General features: G+C 38.7%; 1 protein-coding gene across 3 annotated transcripts in view; it reads right to left on the minus strand.

Annotated features, from left to right (window-relative positions):
* The window catches only part of marchf8.L (membrane associated ring-CH-type finger 8 L homeolog), a 140926-nt gene that overhangs the window by 118807 nt on the left and 3301 nt on the right, over positions 1 to 18818 (minus strand). The window lies entirely within an intron of this gene.

An 18818-nucleotide genomic window follows, 5' to 3' on the forward strand; every position in this document is an offset into this window, starting at 1 on the left:
CTTTCAGACAGTGGGAAAGGGTTATTTCAGATTCTTATTTTTGGAAATAGGTCAAGCAGAGAGTGCAGAGATAAAGTGAAAAGGCAGACTTTCTAATATCCTGTTCATCTGCCGCTTGCAAGCTAACCAATTAAACTTCCCACCATACTGATTTCCACCTCAGCAGTGCACCTTTGTACCTTCCATTTACACGGGCCGTCCTTGTCATGAGGCAAGGGGAATGTTGCCCTATAAAATAAATGAAAAATATTCATAGGCTTTGCCTGTGACATCAGCACATGGTAAGTAGAAAACCATAATAGGGGAAGGTACAAGAAGTATTCTAAAAAAACAGGGTCCATGTTTTGTATTGGCTCTAGTAAACAAAAGCATAAATTTGGGTTGCAGCGTACTGAAATCCCCCGATTGATATTGGATATATATAATCAAACCAACACTTTGAACACACCAACCCTTTCTCCTACTTGCACACATGCGCAGGTAGAGAGACAGAAAGAGGCACAGTACAGCAGACCCCACAACCAGTCCAGGTCCCCTTATTCTTTGGGTCCCCCCCATTTGTTTTGTTCACTTTATCTCTTGTGTAGTGGTAATGTAGTTTAATAGACTTAGATTTTTGTTCAGCTTAACAAATAATATGCAATAAATTCTACGTTTATTACACTAAGCACGTAAAACTTCAAGTTTCAAGTAGATTTAAATATTGTAATGATATGATTTGAATCACACAAAAAGCTATTATGGCGGCAGTATATCAGATCTTATAAATCCTCTTCCTCTTCTGTCACAGAGTCATGCCCGAATTTATAGAATTAAAATGAATATAAGAAAACTGTTAAAGTAATTGTTCAGTATAAAAATAAAAAATGTCACCTGTTAGCCAAAAATGTAATTTATAAAGGCTGGAGTGACTGAATGTCTAACACAATAGCCAGATCACTACTTCCTGCTTCACAGCTTTCATGGTTTCCACTGATTGGTTACCAGGAAGTAACCAATCAGTGACTGGATGGGGGGCCACATGGGTCATGTTTGATTTTGAATGTGAGCTGCATGCTGACTAACTAAGGGGCAGATTTATCAAGGGTCAAATTTCAAAGTCAAAAATACTTCGAAATTCGGCCATCGAATTAAAATACTTCGAATTTGAAGTATTCTAATATGTTCTGTTAGATATCTGCTCACTCCAGCCTTTATGGATTACATTTTTGGCTAACTATATGAAAAACATTTGTATTTTGCATAGTCTATCTACTGTATTTACCTAGTTTTATTTTTACACTAAACTGTTCCTTTTAATGCAAACTGTATACGTTAATTAAAACTGTTATTATGGAAGATTGTCAAGCATGCTAGGGGGATTAATCCATCATTTGTGTTTAATATGCACATGGGAAACAGGTATGGGACCATGGGTCAATGCACTGGCACCATGAAGGTGGGTGGCTGACTGTCCAAGGGTGGCATCATTGTTAAATATGTCCCTGTGCACAGTCAGAATATTAGCAGGACTAGATCAATCATCTGATTACTTAAAGCGATACCGACACGTTCCTATAAAAATCATAGATACGTGTCCATATCTAGGAACTGCTGCACGCCGAATGTTCAGTGTGCGGCAGCTCCTAGATATGGACATGTATCGATGATTTTTATAGGAACGTGTCGGTATCGCTTTAAGGCTCATGTTAACTGGGTGACATTTCAGTAAAGGAGAGCTACCTATGTGACCTTTGATAATAATACAGATCTAACTATAACAGGAAGATGAGTGAGATTAATAGATACAGCTCTGCCTATTTATTTATACAGTATATGTGCTCTTGGTTCATACGAGCCACTGGACAGATTGAAGCAGAGGCCTACATGCAGACCCAAACCCAACCCACACCAGTTTTCTTTCTCCTATGCAGTCCCACTCGCCCCCATAGTTAAAGGGTACCCACAGGCCACTCTCACAGTTGGGACATCAAGTATATTCCAACCTGTAGATAGAGTGTAGATAGAGTGTAGATAAGAGTGTAGATAAGAGTGTAGATAAGAGTGTAGATAAGAGTGTAGATAAGAGTGTAGATAAGAGTGTAGATAAGAGTGTAGATAGAGTGTAGATAGAGTGTAGATAGAGTGTAGATAGAGTGTAGATAGAGTGTAGATAGAGTGTAGATAGAGTGTAGATAGAGTGTAGATAGAGTGTAGATAGAGTGTAGATAGAGTGTAGATAGAGTGTAGATAGAGTGTAGATAGAGTGTAGATAGAGTGTAGATAGAGTGTAGATAGAGTGTAGATAGAGTGTAGATAGAGTGTAGGCACTTCCCTAAATAAAAAAAAAAAGATCAGGAAATTCTATTACAGTTACAGCAGCAAGAAATCAGTCACACTTCAGGCATCTTTTTTTCACATTCACTCACCATTGGGAAGTAGCACATTCTGGAATTTGCTTTACGAGGCAAGCAAGACAGGAAAGCTAAATAATGTACTCAGTCTTGTTTTATACAGACGTTTGCAATTAACGAAAGATCTGCATAATATTAATGACAGCTGTCTCTAAAGCTGAAATGCTGCCTAAGAGTTTATAATGCAAAACAAAGGTAATTCTCAATCCCACTCAGTTGTCCTGCATGCATTCCTTTGACTTTTAAAACATGTGCTTTCACTTAAACACTGGCTTTTTTGTTTCCACTATTACAACAAAAAAATGTGAACAATTTCATTAAAAATAGGGTTTATGGCAGATGGCCTTCCCATAATTTAGTTCTTTCTGGATAACTGATCTCTGGGTAACAGATCCCATACCTCCCTTGGACTTCATTTTATTCAAATAATTTACATTTTTTAAAATCATTTATTTTTTCTCTGTATTTAAAAAACAGTAGGTTGTACTTGATCCCAACTAAGATATAATTAATCCTAATTGGAATCAAAACTAGCCTATTGGGTTTATTTAATGTTTACATGATTTTTTAGCAGACTTACGGTATGGAGATCCAAATTATGGAAAGATCTCTTATCCAGAAGATCCCAGGTACAGAGCAGTCTGGATTATAGATACCTATATATCATATTGTATTTTTGATCTTAAAATGGTGTTTATTCTATTTTATCCTTGTCCCTTGCAGCTTTTGCAATGACCTGTACACAAGACAGACTGTGGGAGACTATCCCGGTTGGAAGGCGTGGAAAAGAGAGCAAACAGAACAGTGAAAAGGTATTTAACTGCCTCCTCTGCTGTTCAATAAACAGGTCACTATTGCTTGTGATATGATAAAACAAAGGCAAGGCAAAATGTCAAGGGAAAGTATAACATTCCTTCCTGCTGTCAAGTCTGGAATGCATTATTCATCTTATTTTATAGCTTTTTGCTTGGCATAATGCCTAAACCGTTATTAACGAAATACAAACATCTCTGAAAACTGCCTGCTTCAGGGTAACTCTCCCAGTGCTCCAAATGTACATCATAACATGAAGTGCAAGATCATTGATTAGAAGATATAAGTAATGCTTGACTGTGAAAGAGAAATGAAGGTCTAAGCCGAGAATTGGCCACTCACCTTTGAGCATACAAAATCCTGTGCTGAGCTGTATGGCACTCCTTACAGCGTCCTCTGCTTTACATTGGTAATTCAGTCATAAGTTATGGCTCCTATGTGCCTGGGATTGCCACCTGTTTGGTTTTTCTTAGGGTCACAACTGCCTGTTCGGGTTTCAGCCTTGTGAAATCTGGTCAATCACTTCTGAAGTTAAAACCACCCCCACATGAGACACAAACCTGCCCCAAATGCAGGCCCGGATTTGTGGAAAGGCCACCTAGGCCCGGGCCTAGGGTGGCAGGATTTTAGGGGGGCGGCATGTTGCCCAACCACACCCACATTGGTTCAAAAACACTGGGGATGCGCTGGAGATACAATCATTTTTTACATTTTCCCATTGATGATGAAAATTTGTACGAATAAAGGGGGGGGGACAGGGGCGATGGACTGCAGTGGGCCTAGGGGTGCCCTCTATGTAAATCCGGCCCTGCCCAAATGTCATAAGCCCACCCCCATATGTGACTGCTCCAGCCCTGATTCCATCATCACATCCCTTTTTCGTTTTTTGCGGAAATCAAAGGTGACAACCCTATATGTGCCACCTATATATTCACATCTATTTATAAAACATACACTATGGTCTCACTTGCCTCAACGACGGTTGCAAAATGTCCACCTGGGCAGTAACTCATTGCCACCAATCAGTTATTTGCTTTATTTATTCAGCTGCAGGAACAATACTGAAAGCAATATGATTGGATGCCATTGGCTACTGCCCAATTTAATATTTGCACAATGATGCTGAGCAATTTCTGGAAGAGCACAAATTGTCTAACCCTGGTTACAGCAAATTGTTTTCTAGCTTATATCTATAAATCCACATGTGAACTAGAAGAGACCCAACTTATCATTTCAGTCCAAAACCAGCATTTCTATTTATCTTTTCTCCTGTTCAGGGTTAACTGTCTGGTATTTTACAGTACAATTAAAGCTTGCTGCCAAAATAATTAATAGGGGAAAAACAAAACCTAGTTTTTGTTAAAAAAAAACAAAAACAAAAAAAACCACATGACCCACAACTCTACTACTTCTTGTACAACACTGAGGCAGTTCTACAAGAAATCATGCTTTGAACACTGATACAAATAGCATATCTGTGCATGTCTGGGAACCCTGATGTATGTTTTGGGTTAAGTCAGTAGTACATTTCACAGCAGATATTTAAACAAACTTGGTCACACATAACTGTTTTTTTATTTTTTTGCTAATTGCCAGACTGTGGTTGGATTGTGGTGCTGCAATTAATATTATAATCACTTAATTAATCAGCAGGACACAATTTCATAATACTAATTACAAAGCAATCAGAAAGCTATGAGTGCCATGTCAGTGGATCTTAACAAATACTAACCGTGAAGAGCTGTACTACTGCTAAATATATGGGAGAGCAGCTTATTGTGCACACAGAACTCATCTTTTTATATGCGTGTGAGTTGCCATATTACTTACCTAAACCAAGCAATTTTACAATCCAAGTATAATATCAACCACATGGGTTGGTGTTTGTGTGTATAGAGGATGTTTACCCCTTAGGAAAGGACAGCTCAAACTCATTAGTATACATGGAAAAATGTTTGCTTCAACATAAAGCACAGTGCTACGCAATATGTTGGCGCTATATAAATAAATGTTATTAATAATAATAATAATAATGTAAAAATTATGCCAGGGAAGGTGAAATGGAATGCAGGAATACCCAAGAGTAAAATCTGCATTTAGTCACAATGTAAGGGGTTATGTAATAAATTAAATTAAACCTTTATCAAGGTTCAGGTTGTTTTTTCCTCAAAAATTTGAGTTTTGGAGTTGTATTTTTGGTCAAAACTCATATTTGGATTAAAAAAAAAAAACTCGAATTGATCTCGGTTTTTAAAAAGAAAAACTCAAATATTCGAGATTTATTATACCCCGACCCTGGAAATAGCTTGAATCTAAAAATAGACCATCTAAAACCTGTTGAGGTTCTGTAGAAGTCAATGGCAGAGGTCCCTTGAACCATTTGAAGCGGTTAACAGGCTGCTAGATGTTTGAGTTTATTTCTGAGGGTTTTGGCCGAAAACTTGAATCAAGAACTTGATTCCATCGATTCATTTTTTTTTTCAGCAAAAACTTGATCAATTTGAGATTTCAGGTTGTGGGACTCAAAATAGCAATCAGGTTTTTACCTTCCATTTTTTTCTTAAATAAGATACCATTCAAGTTTCAAGTTCATTTGAGGTAAAAAAAAAAAAACACTAACATTCGACCTTTGATAAATAACCCCCTAGGTTTACTGGTCACTTGTTTAAAAGCATGCATCGTACTGGTTGCTATGGGATACTGCTCCTGGGCAAACTTAGTGCCTTTTATTATATTTGGGGGTAGTGCCTAATGAACCTGTGAACACAGGTTGTAACAGGTGCCACTAGCAATATACATATATGGCTTTGCAAAATGCACTACATTAGCCTTTTCTCCCTTTAGCTTAAGTTTGCACAACACATCCATGTTAGTTTAGCAGTTTGAAGATACAAACATGCACTGAATTGCTAGAATTTAGGGGGTTATTTATAAAAGGTTGAGTTTTAGAGGTTTGTGGTTTTATCCCTCAAATGAACTCACAGCTCGAATGGAAAAAGCTCAAATCAGTGAACTCAGGGTTAAAAACCTGAAAAGTCGAATGAATCAAATTTTCTGTGAAAAATAGCTTGAAACGATCAAATGAATCTAATTTTCGAGCAAAACCCCCTGAAAAATACCTGAACATCATGAGGGCTATTAATATCTTCAAATGGTTCAAGGGACCTCGACCATTGACTTGTACATGACCTTGACAGGTTTTAGCTGGATTATGTTCAGATTTGAGCTATTTCCAAATTAAAATTTGAGGGTTTTTTTTTAATAAAAACATGAATAATTAGGAGGTTTTATTTTTTTTTAACCTGGAATTTTTTTTTAACCTGAAAATTTGAGTTTTGACTGAGAACTACCCTCAAAAAAACTTACATTTTTAGGGAAAACACAACTTGACTTTTGATACTAACCCCCTTGATGGTTTGCAACCTTGATTTTTGTTCCACCGTACTAATAGGGTTGCCACCTTTTACAAAAAGATACTAGCCTCTCAGTATTTTTTTCATTCTTCCCAATTATTAGCACTGACATCAAGAATCTGGTAAAATGCAGGTTACCTTACTTACGAAGTAGATGTGCCTTGAGTGTGCCAGCTCCATTTGGTTGTTCTTGGACCTCACCTCTTGCTCAAGGTCTAGAGCATGTAAACCTGGACCCCCTGTTATACATAGTGACTGTTTGTTTGAACAGCAAAATATACTCTCCTGTCTTAAATGTCCCAGGTTAATCATAATTCTGTACACTAGTAAACAAGAGCAAGTAATAGCCAAAGCTTTTATGACCAAAACCGATCTATATAATTTGCAAAGCAGGCACAGAAATGTGCTCCCTGTGGCAATTTTGTCTTAATTTTCTATATTATTTTCTGAGATACAGATTTTCTTATGTAATATTTTATAAAGCATAACTGGTCTATATGATCAAAAAGGGTAATCAAATTTGCACCTCTTAACCCATGGAATCCAATATGCAGGCAGCATCTACTGCTCAGTTACTGTAAGGGAAGCATCTGATTGGTTGCTAAGGGTTAGTTTAGTTTAGTACCTTATGTTCTCCAGCCTAGAGTGGCCAAAACAAAATGATTCCTTGAAAAATGCATAAAAGAAACAGTTAAAATGGCAATGGCAAAATGAATCAACAGATTCTCGGAAAAGCTTTGAGGCAATTAAGTCAAATAACTACATTTGAAGCTTGTAAATGACCTAGAGGAACTTTTGTAGTGTTTATTTTAAAATCTTCCATATGAATGGTAACAGGAGACCACATTTGAAGAATTGTAGCCATTGGGAAGTGTAATCCTTATAAAGTACAAAAAATAAAGCTAAGATGTGCGCATTCCACTCACAGTAATAGTCAATTTGACCATTGGAAAAAAAGGGACAAATAACACACCCTGGGTGCTATTATTACAATACTTGGCAAAATTCTAATACACACTGGCAAAGCTTTTAGACCCATTATAGTTATAATACCACGATTATAGATATAGAAAGAGACTAGCTTGCATCTAAAAGCTAATGAACAATTCTAAAGTACCAGAGCAATTCCAGTTTCCTCTAGCAAGAACTGTTCAATCTATATATTTGAAATGATAGTGATTCTCTTTATACGACAGAACACCAGCTTTGTCCTTTCTTAGAATAATTTAAGTTCACTCTTCAAAGAGTTACACAAAACTATCAATCACCTTTCAAATATATGCCTATAGAAGATGCTTGGTGATGTCATTTCTGTTGCCTTGCTAACTAAAACTTGTTCCATTGACTCTCATCCTTGGCTAGGGTTGCCACCTTTTACGGAAAAAAATACCGGCCTTCCTATATATTTATCTTTTTTACCCAGGCCTGGGTTGGCTGGGTCGCGCCAGCCCAGTCTGACCCTGTTCTGTGGACTTGAAGTTGGTGTCAGGATCTCGGTCAGTCATCTGCAAGCAGGAGCATATTTGAAGGTTATCTGGCCCTGGAATCCAGTGCATATGCTCCTGGTTAGTGACTGCTGCCAGGAAGCCAACCCTGTTGCACAGATCTACATATGAACAGTAGGTTTAAAGACCGCATGGGAGCTAGCCCAGAGGGTGGGGCAGTGTTGGACTGGGATGCCAGAGGCCCACCAGAAATCCTTAGGCTGAGGGCCCATATTCTAAACTATTGGAACCTCACTCAACCTCTTTATTCTCCTAGTCTCTTTTCTCTACATACTATACTCTATTCTTCCATTATTAAACCTCTTTGTTCCCTTAAAGAAATGAAGGAATGACCATGAAAAAGGCCAAATGATTAGAAGCAAGAGGCCCATTGACACCTGGGCCCACCGGAAGTTTTCCTGGTACACTGGTGGACCAGTCCGACACTGGGGTGGGGTTAAATTTCTATTTATTGGTAAGGGGACCCAGCACAAAGGCGGAAGGTCTACCAAATAACGACTGATGAGCCGGCTGCTTACATACTAAGGCAATTTTCCCCCTATTAAATCAGGAGTGTCCAACTTGAGGCCACTGCCAAAGGGCCCAACTGACATATTTTATGATGTCATCAATTTAAGATTTTTCCACCCCTGAACATGTGAAGTTATGTATAAACGGCCCTTTGCACCGAAGACATAAGACAGAACTGTATTACTTAAACAACCCATAATATCTCCAGGCTGTAAGCATTTCCTGTATCGTGGGAATCCCCTCTGAAGAACGGTCTATGGTGAAAACAATAATGCTGTTAGTGCTGCTATTAATAGGCACTGTGGGCAGTCTACAGCAGCATGTTTATTACCTGGGCACCAGAGGCCTCTTCTTGCTTTTCAAACCACAAGTAGTCATTGGGGAGAATTTAGAACTCAGAGCATTGCAAACTCCCTGCTGGCATTAGGGCAATTCTGTGGGTATTCTGAACCTCATCAGGAAGTCTATTATGTCATTATCACATTTGTGGGTTTGTATCAACATAGCAGCCATTCTCTTTGCAGCGAGAAGAATACTTGAAATGAGAGCACTAATTTCAAGTCTAATGGGGTTATTTATTCAAAGGTCCAGTTGTGTTTTTTTCCCTAGGGTGGTTTCACTAAAAACCCAAATTATTCGGGATAAAAAAAACTTGAATTTTTCAAGATTTATTATGCCCTGAAGCTGCTAAAAGTCAGAATCCGAAAATACTCCAGCTAAAACCTGTCGAGGTCATGTAGAAGTCAATGACAGAGGTCCCTTGAACCATTTGAAGATGTTTTTTGCCTTCACGATTTTCAGGCTTTTTACGGGGTGGTTTTCGCTCCAAAACTTGATCAATTCGAGGTTTCAAGTTTCTCCCCCCAATTGCAAATTAAATAAAATAAATCAGCAAACATCCAAGTTGCGAGTTTATTCAAGTTAGAAAAAACAACACAAACTCAATCTTTGATAATTAACCCACTTAGTAGTCATAGGCTTACTATTTTTCAAAAATGTTTAGCCTGATTATGATGCAGATGATGCAAAAGTAAGGGCATTAAGGGACTCGTCTGGTGTAGAAGAGCATATGCAAAACATAGGCCCTAAAGTCATCATGCACTGGCTGATAATCTTCAGTACCTGAATGATCAGCATGTGGGCACTTAACTTACAAATTGATAGTTTTTGACTTTATTTATTTATCCCAAATAATAATAATAATAACAGCATGTCAAAAGGAGCTGCTGATTCTCTTCTTTACCTGCCAATACACCACAAACAGGCCACATGCACAGATTTAGTTTTCATACTTTAAACAACTGACCAATTTCCATGGTACAAAAGATAATGGTCGCGATTGTTCTCCCAACAAATACATACTAATAATATGAGTACAGAACAGTTTAATCCAACAAGTGCTGCCATTGTATCACAATCATTAGCCAACGAGAATTTTAGAGAGTAAAGTAGAACAAGAGCTTTTTTTTCAGCATTTAATTTACAATTTTAAAACACCAGGCAAAAATAAAAAGAAACAATAAACCCCATCCTACCCCTGCAGCAGGTCAACCCAGAAAGTGAGTAGGGTGTATTAAGGACATGGTCAAGATGTGAGATTCAGCCAAATCTTTTTTTTTTTTATTCACAACTGTTACAATTTTTTATTTTTCACAAATTAAGATTTGGATTTAGTTGAATCAAAAAATAATGGATTGATTGTAAGGTATGCCAAAAGAGAGTAATGTGTGGGGGCGGAATTCTGGCTTTTGTGTTGTACTGTACAAAATACTCATCAGCCTACGGTATGTAAATACCTAGACAGCCTGCAGCATTAATAGCAGGGAAGCTACATTTTTGCCACAAGAGATTCATATGGTGTTTTAACAGGTTTAGTGGGAATAATTTTCTTTTGCTCTGCTAACTTAATTAGCTTTCAGAAAAACAGCATTTATTTTATAATTAGATGTCACACCATACATAATCACTTCTTCTTGCAGTGCATTACCTGTTATTTTCCATATTTATTTTAGAGCAAAGCTCAGTAATATAGGGACTTTTAATATTGTACATACATAGCAACATATTTGTACATAAAAATATTTTAAATATGCTATACTGTTATTGCTTTAATTAATGTTCCCTATGTATAGTATTTTCCCTTACCTTATTATCTTAAAAATTTATTTTCATTAACATGTAGGACAATACATGCCTGACCAGCCTTTTATTATTAACGTAGACATAGTTTTATATGTACTGAACAGGAACATACCATGACCGTATATGTACATTAGTGGAAAGACAGTTTAGTTATAATCAATCTCAATTGTGATGGCTAACTTTGGAGGTTGTTTAAAAATTACTCATCTAAAGGGAAGCATATTGGATTAAATAAAATTTACAATTTGGCTCAAATGGGTTAAATGTTGCTTTGTTAGCATCTCGCGTGTTATATCGGACTTCTGCTTTTTTGTTTTTCATGTTGGCTGCCCTAGTCTGTTCTGAAGCTTCTTTTGGTAAGATCCAATCTTCTGTTATGAGGGGCAGTTTTGTGCATATTGTCCTAGTTATTATGCTTCCACCTGTGGTAGACCTTAATTAAGTAGTACCTGGGCCAAGGACTAAATTGGACTACAAAATGAACATTTCTGGGGTTAGGTTAAAACTTTTGCCCTTGATGAGTTGCCCACAGATGGACTCTGTTGAACCTATGAAATATGGGGATGAGGTTATTGTTTCATATATGTTTACTCAAATAGCTGTGTATGTATAGGTGATTTACACTGGATAAGGGGCATGTGACCAAAACATGCAGTCTTCTGTGCACTAATAAAATTTGTCAGCAGCACTGTTCTGCTTCCCAACTCTGTTCATTATTTTATTTTTGTCATATTACCTTTGAAATCCAGTCCACCTCAAAATATGTGTAGAAGCAGCCAGGGTCGGAACTAGGGGCAGGTAGAGCATACATCCCAACTGTCCCGTTTTCAGAGGGATAGTCCCTCTTTTGATAGCTCAACCCGCAGTCCCTCGTTTGTACTGGAAAGTCCACATTTTCTCTGCACTGAACAGGCAGAAACAGAAACAATGTTTCTAACTTAATTGGCTTTTCGCAGAGAGCCCAGAACAGCCACAGCTTCAGATACTTTTCTAACAATTTGGAAATAAGCAAATAAGTAATTGCAACAATATAAGATAACAGGTACCTTGGGAGAAGTTAGACTCACAGCTTAAAGGGCAATTCCCCTTCATTAGCAAAACTGTAATAACTAAAAAAAACTGAAATATGTTCAAACTTTCATAACCTGACAAATGAACATGGTAATTAGGGGTGTGGCCACAAAAAGGGCGTGGTCAATAAAAATTGCAGCACGGCAACTTTTTTGTCCCTCTTCTTATGACCAAAAGTTGGGAGGTATGGGTAGAGTAGGCACAAGTAGGGGTGCAAAGCTGGGGGGCAAGTACCTTTTCTGCCTCATACCCCCTAGCAGGTCCCCTCTTGTTGCTCTGGCCGATGAGTGTGTCCTTTTTGCGCTAGTGCGTCCTTTTTGATGCAAAGGGGAATATCTAATTATTGTTAAACTACAGGGAGACTCAGGCATATCTTTCTTTGGCACAGAACCTGGTTACGTGGTTGTGTTGTGCCTGTTACTACCTTAAGGGTTTTGTATATATAACCAGCGGGTACACAATTTATCTACAGACAGAACACTGGAAAAAAACACCTTGTTCAAGGGAGTTGCTCTAGGAGTGCAACCTCTTGGATTGAAATAGAGAAGGCATAGAGAAACTAGTGAGGATAAAGGTTTTTGGGGTAATAAAGAATGGGATCAGCACTAACCTTGGATAAGAGCCTATGAAACTCTAGCTATAATGCCAAGTAATAGCATTTGGAACGCCAAATTACTACTCCAGCCTACGAATCACAGCAAAAGGCAACAGCAGGGGAACTACAGTACACATTGAAGACTGCTCTTTTAAACACGCCAAATACATTATCCCATTATTAAAACTGCCAACATCCAGATGCAAAATCAAGACATTTCTGGTCTTATCCATGATGAACTCAGACTGTGCCCCAATCCACCCAAAACCCCACTATGTCCTGCTTAGCTAAACAAAAGAATATTCAGAAGCAAATTCAGGCTTGTATTGGACAGAGTTTTCTGTCTGCTACAATTAGTCTTTCTAAGGGTTAAGGTAAATGGGTTTTAACTTTCCCATGCGACACACAATTTTGTCACAGACTGACAGACACTTCAAGGAATAGGTGACACCTACAGAAAAGTAGTCACCCATTTACATGTGCAAAGATCACATTTACACCTAGGTGATGCATAAATGACACGTATGTAAATTATTTAGATACTTAAAATGCAAAATGGATAATTTTACCTCCCAGCATATTGAATCAACATTTTAAATGGTTTCTACAGATAAATATATCCATGCTCCATGTGGTTGGAACATAGCTCCCAGGTCCACAACTTTTAAAGGTGAACTACACCTAACCAAAGAAGTGGCCTTCTTTTCTAACACAATGCAACAACAGTCCTTTAGTAGTGAAGATGTGTGCCTCAGCAGATGCCCCCAGTAGCACCCCATCTTCTTTCCTGATGATTCCCAGCACATGCTCCTGCTTATTATCATTTACAGGATATATATATATATATATATATATATATATATATATATATATATATATATATATATATATATATATATATATATATATATATATATATATATATTAAAGTCAAAATACAAGGATATACAATTTAATTAAGATTCACATGGCAATGCAGAACCCAGTATATTCTGCATCAGAATTAAGGATAATGAATTGAACAGCATCAGCAGGGCCTAAGCTCAGTTTCTCAACAGTAGCCCAAAGTAGAGTCCTGCAGTGGGTCAGGTACTCCGAGGAATCAGAAATCGGCTGGGGCTCGGTCTGGATATTCTTTATGCCACTACCATGAGGGCAGTCCATGGACACCCTTTAGCTGCAGCTTTGCACTAGTAGGCAGCCATTTAGGAGGTAAAAAAATAAAAATATACAGTTTCTTCTGTGAAACCGACCATTGTGTGATTTCACTTCTGCTTTGTGTGATGTAATTTCTAGCTTGTGTATGTGGAAGGTGGTACGGTGTTCAAGGGTGGGAAAAAACAGACCTGTGCAGGTCTCTAGCTCAGAGCACACTGAGCATATGCTATGTCACCAACAAGATCCAAGATGGGGACCTCCTGTGGACAAATTTGAAGGCCTGGATCATTACTGTTATAGGGCTGCTGAAACAACCTGCTTGTTCAGTAAGCTCAGTATATACAATACAGCATTTCTAGCTAAATTCGTTTTTAGGTTTTTGTTCACCTTTAAAAGCAAATTGCAGATATACTATAAATCTCTTTGTTTGCACTGGCACCAATAAAAAGGGTGAAATCCACAGTCTAGAGTACAGGAGTCAGGGATCGGCCTATACCTTTAATCCACATACAGGAATAAGGAAGCAGTCCCTCTATTTTTACATACAGAAAAAGTCCAGTTTACTGCAATACTACAACTGGTTTTGCATGCAGTCAAGTTGTTCTTCCTTCAACTTTCCCAGCAGAATCTGCATTATAGCAACTTTTAATTTCTATTAAACTAACAAAAAATACTATGGTACATCAAATTATAATTTCCATGTATTCTTTTAAAAGACTGTGTAAGCTGCCATATGCAAGTTACAGCAGTAATGACTACATAGTAGGAAAGACTGCCATTACTACTGACAAGTAATACCAGGCCTGCACACTGGACAACCCGGCTTTATATAAATGATTGAGCCCCATGCAAGTTGTATTGCCAAGGGTCACAACACTATGGATGCCTTGGCTGCATTTGTTGTGTCTGGTCTGCAAGCTAGCCAGTCTGACACCCCGTGTTTGACAGCCCTGCCCTAAAAGAGTAGTGGTCCTACTAGCTTTTACCAACCTGATACCTGGGGGACCCGCGGGTCGGTTGGGCCGATCTTGCAACCCCAGTTGTGGGTGGTGGGTCGAGCTCTTCTTCCCACTCTCCCCGACTGCTACCTTACACTGCTGGCTTCCGGTTTTATAGCCACGCGCCTGCTCACTATGCCCCTTTTGTGTCGTCATCGGCGGGCGGCACGGGTCTATAAAAGGAACCCAGAAGTTGGGCTCGGCGGGCGCGGGAGGTCAGATATCGGCGGGTTCGGGTCGACCCGCACAAAGTAGCGTAACTAGAGGGGGCGGCCCTGGTGCGTGACGCACAGCCGGGCCCCCGCGCCCCTCCGTACGGCCCGCAGTTTCAGTGGTGCGCGGGCTGCCGGGGGGCCCTGAGGGGGTGCGGGAACAGTAACACCAAAAAATTAAAGTGTTTTAAAGTAATGAAAATATCATGTACTGTTGCCCTATTTCTATTCTAGGAGTGATTTTTTTTTTTTACTACAGCGTTTGTGATCACACAAAAGGCGGGAAAACGATTAGACTTAATATGATACCAGCAGAGGTATGCCTCTAATAGGAGTTTAATTCTTAAAGGGGATCTCAAGTTAACTTTAAGTATGTTGTAGAATGGCCAATTATAAGCAGCTTTTCAATTGGCCTCCATTTCTTCTTTTTTTATTGATTTTTAAATTATTTGCCTTCTTCTGAATCTTTCTAAAAAAACAAATGCTCTGTAAGGCTACACATTTATTGTTAATAGACATGTCTAAACCCACAGCACCTTTTGAAGTATGAATGAATAAATTATAAATAAATAGTCAATTTTCAGTAGCACCTGCTTGTTTCTTTATGTAGCTAACACAGAAACATTAAAGAGAGTAGATGAAGGTGAACAAAGGCAAATGTTCAAGTCCAAACCCACACAGAGCCCACAATTTGTTTGTTAGTACTTGGGTCTGTAGGTTCTGTCAAATGCCAGAGCGGCTGCTGTAAGAAGCTGTAACAATTTAGTGGGCCAGTGAGGGACTGTTTGGGGCTCTCTGTCAGGGCCTATTTTGACTGCCAGTATAGTCCTGCTTGAGTCAGCATATCCAATGCTGTCATGTAAACACACTTCTCACTACAACAAGGAGCCTACATGTAACTATACAACCTTGCTATATGAGCTAACATGAGAGCTGATAAGAAATCAGTTTTTTTGTAAGGCTGGCACCCAGCCCAATATCTATCAAACTTGTAACATATATACATTGTATGATATTGATGCTGTCAGTAACTGGTGGTAGGAGCCCCGGCACAAACCAACCCTCTACTAACAAGCACTGACAACATATCCAATCCTGTCTCCACGTCTAGTTTTGACGGAACTTAGCTTTGGCATAATTATTTCTGACAGAATCAATATAGATTAGTAGAAGGCATGACAAGCAGACGAGACCAATATTTCCCAGACTGCAGCCTGCAGGGCAAATTCACGCATGGGGGGAGAAAAAAAAAACAATTTGACACATTTGTGTTGTAAAAACGAAAATAATCCAAATTGTTATTTTATGCTTTAAAGTAGGCGTGATTTATATCTTACATTACTAGCTCTATGGAGAAGGGAACTCCTTTATTCTGTGTCTCTTAACGTGTACTTACTTTTAAATATTTTAATGTTTCATGGGTGTTGTAAGAAACCCTCGCAATTGTGCAACTGAAACTTGAAAGCTAGGCCTGACAGTTACCTTTTGAACCTTGGCACTGAATTAATTTTGAACAGCTGATTCAACTCTACATGAAAAAAACTGGCTGATCTACTACTCTCATTTAAATCTGTATATTATTTTCCGTATCATTCATTTTCTATCTTTCCTTGAATGTTTCTGCTGGATATATATTTAAAAAGAGGTTAATGTGAAACTGTAATAATCTATAATCTATAGCCCAGTGTATATTAAAGTGTTGCGCCTCCCTGTTTTTAAACCTTTCCTTTTTAACAGAGAAACCAAACATTTTTTGCTCAACACTACTTCCAACCCGAGAGAGAGAGAGAGAGAGAGAGAGAGAGAGAGAGAGAGAGAGAGAGAGAGAGAGAGAGAGAGAGAGCAGCTAACTCGCTTTTGGGTTGGAAAGGAACAAAAACAGAACAGAATAAGAAGAGAAAATACGGGTATATGAAGGAGAGAAGGCCTTAATGGTTCTGTATGGCAGCACTACCTTTCTGGGCTTAGACAAAGGGCTATGACACATGGTGAGTACTTGTTATGGCTACAAAACGCAGTGTGTACGTAGTGTCTTTGCAGAGACAATTATCAATATAGTATTTTGTGGCGGCAACATGTAGCTGACTCCATGTGTCATTGCCCTAATGCCAAGCTGCATTTTTACTACATTTTTTATAATTCCACCAATGCATAACCTGATTTGAGCTGATTTTGGCCAAATATCTGGATAAAATATCATTAACTTCCCATGATGCATTGGGCCACTACGTTACCATAAATACATAAACAGAATAAAGAGGACCACCACTAATGACTAGGCACCATGCTCCACGTAAATGAGGCAGTAACACAGTCTCGTTGGAATTGCTGGTGAATCTTGAAACCCTAGTGTATTTCATTTTGACATTTGGCCCAAAATGCAATTCTTCAATGCAATATGAATACATTATTGGTGTAATTACACCGTGGAAGGAATTTCTTTTAACAGTTGTGACATTGTTTTTCTTTATTACAGATTCCGAGTGCCCAACTGCATCAAATCACCCAATACACAATAGTACTGGATTTGTAATTCATCCAGGAATGAAGTCAGCATTAAGCAAAGAGTGGAAATATTTTCACTTTATAAGGTTACTGGTCCTTTAAAGGAGAACTAAACCCCCTTTCTAATAAAAACCCCTACCCTCCATGGTCTCCCCTACCTGCTCCCCCGCAAAGGTGTTAACCTCTGTAAATGAGCTTAGCCTGTTATTACCCCTCGTTGCAGAATAAGTGCAGTGGAGCTCACGGGCGCTACCTTCCAGCGCTTTGGTAATCTTTGGGTCTTCTTTCGGTGCTTTGGCAATTTTCGGCAATTTTGGCGCATGCGCAGTTATCACGAAGTGGAAGACTGCTCCAACGGCGCATGGGCAGATAGGGCGCTCACTTAACGAAGATAAACGAAGTGCTGAAGATGGGCCCAGTGAGCTCTGCTGCGTTGACTCTACAATGAGGGGTAATTACAGGCTATGGGGCATTTACAGATGTTAACACCTGTGTGGGGGGATGCAGGGAGGGGGGAATATGGAGGGTAGGGGTTTTTATTAAAAAGGGGTTTAGTTCTCCTTTAAGATGAAACTTTGTCATTCAGGTATAGAATACATTATCCGGAAAACTGTTAACACAAAAACATACCTCCCAACATTTTGTAAACGCGCTGCGAAATTTCCCCTAATTACCATGTCCATTTTAAAAAAAATTGGCAGGTAATGAAAGTCCAAACACATTTCTGTGGTTTTTATGTGTTATTACAGTTTTGCTAATGAAGGTGGATTGTCCTTTAAGCTGTGAGTCTTGGTTCTTATCTAAAACGGTTACAAAAGTATCTTAAGTATGAATTCTGGGCTCTCTGCCAAGAGCCAATTAAGTTAGAAACTTTGTATCTTTAGCCGGTTGTTCAGTGCTGCAGATCAAAGAGAAACTCGGGAAATATCAGTGCAAATTCGGGACTGCGGGTTGAGCTGTCAAAAGCAGGACTGTCCCTGCAAAAAGTTTGAATTAAAGAAAGCCCATCTGCCATAGACTCCATTTTATCCAAATAATCCAATTCTTAAAATATTATTTCCCTTTTGTCTATAATAATAATAAAACAGTACATTTTACTTGAGCCAAAGTAAGATGATATTAATTTCTACAGGAAGCAAAACTAGACTGTTGGGTTTATTTAATGTGTACACAATTTTCTAGTAGAGATATGATATGAAGATTCAAATTATGGAAAGATCCATTATCTGGAAAACCCCAGGTCCAGAGCATTCTGGATAACATACCTGTACTCTCATGCTAGCTACACAGTTCCTTGTCCTGACTGTCCTGGAAATCCCTTACATACAAGGATATGCTCTGTTTGCAGAAAGCGGTCATACCTGATATACTGTCCATCCTGTGATAAACAGGGTCACAGTGAGAAATCATGGACAGCAATTAGTTAGCAGGGCTACACCCAAGGGGCTTGGATTTTTAGCCCACTTCTTGCCCACAGTTCTGCATCAACTTATTTCCAAGCAT

This window comes from Xenopus laevis, chromosome 7L (genome assembly GCF_017654675.1).
Source record: "Xenopus laevis strain J_2021 chromosome 7L, Xenopus_laevis_v10.1, whole genome shotgun sequence".
In the NCBI taxonomy this organism is placed as follows: Eukaryota; Metazoa; Chordata; class Amphibia; order Anura; family Pipidae; genus Xenopus; species Xenopus laevis.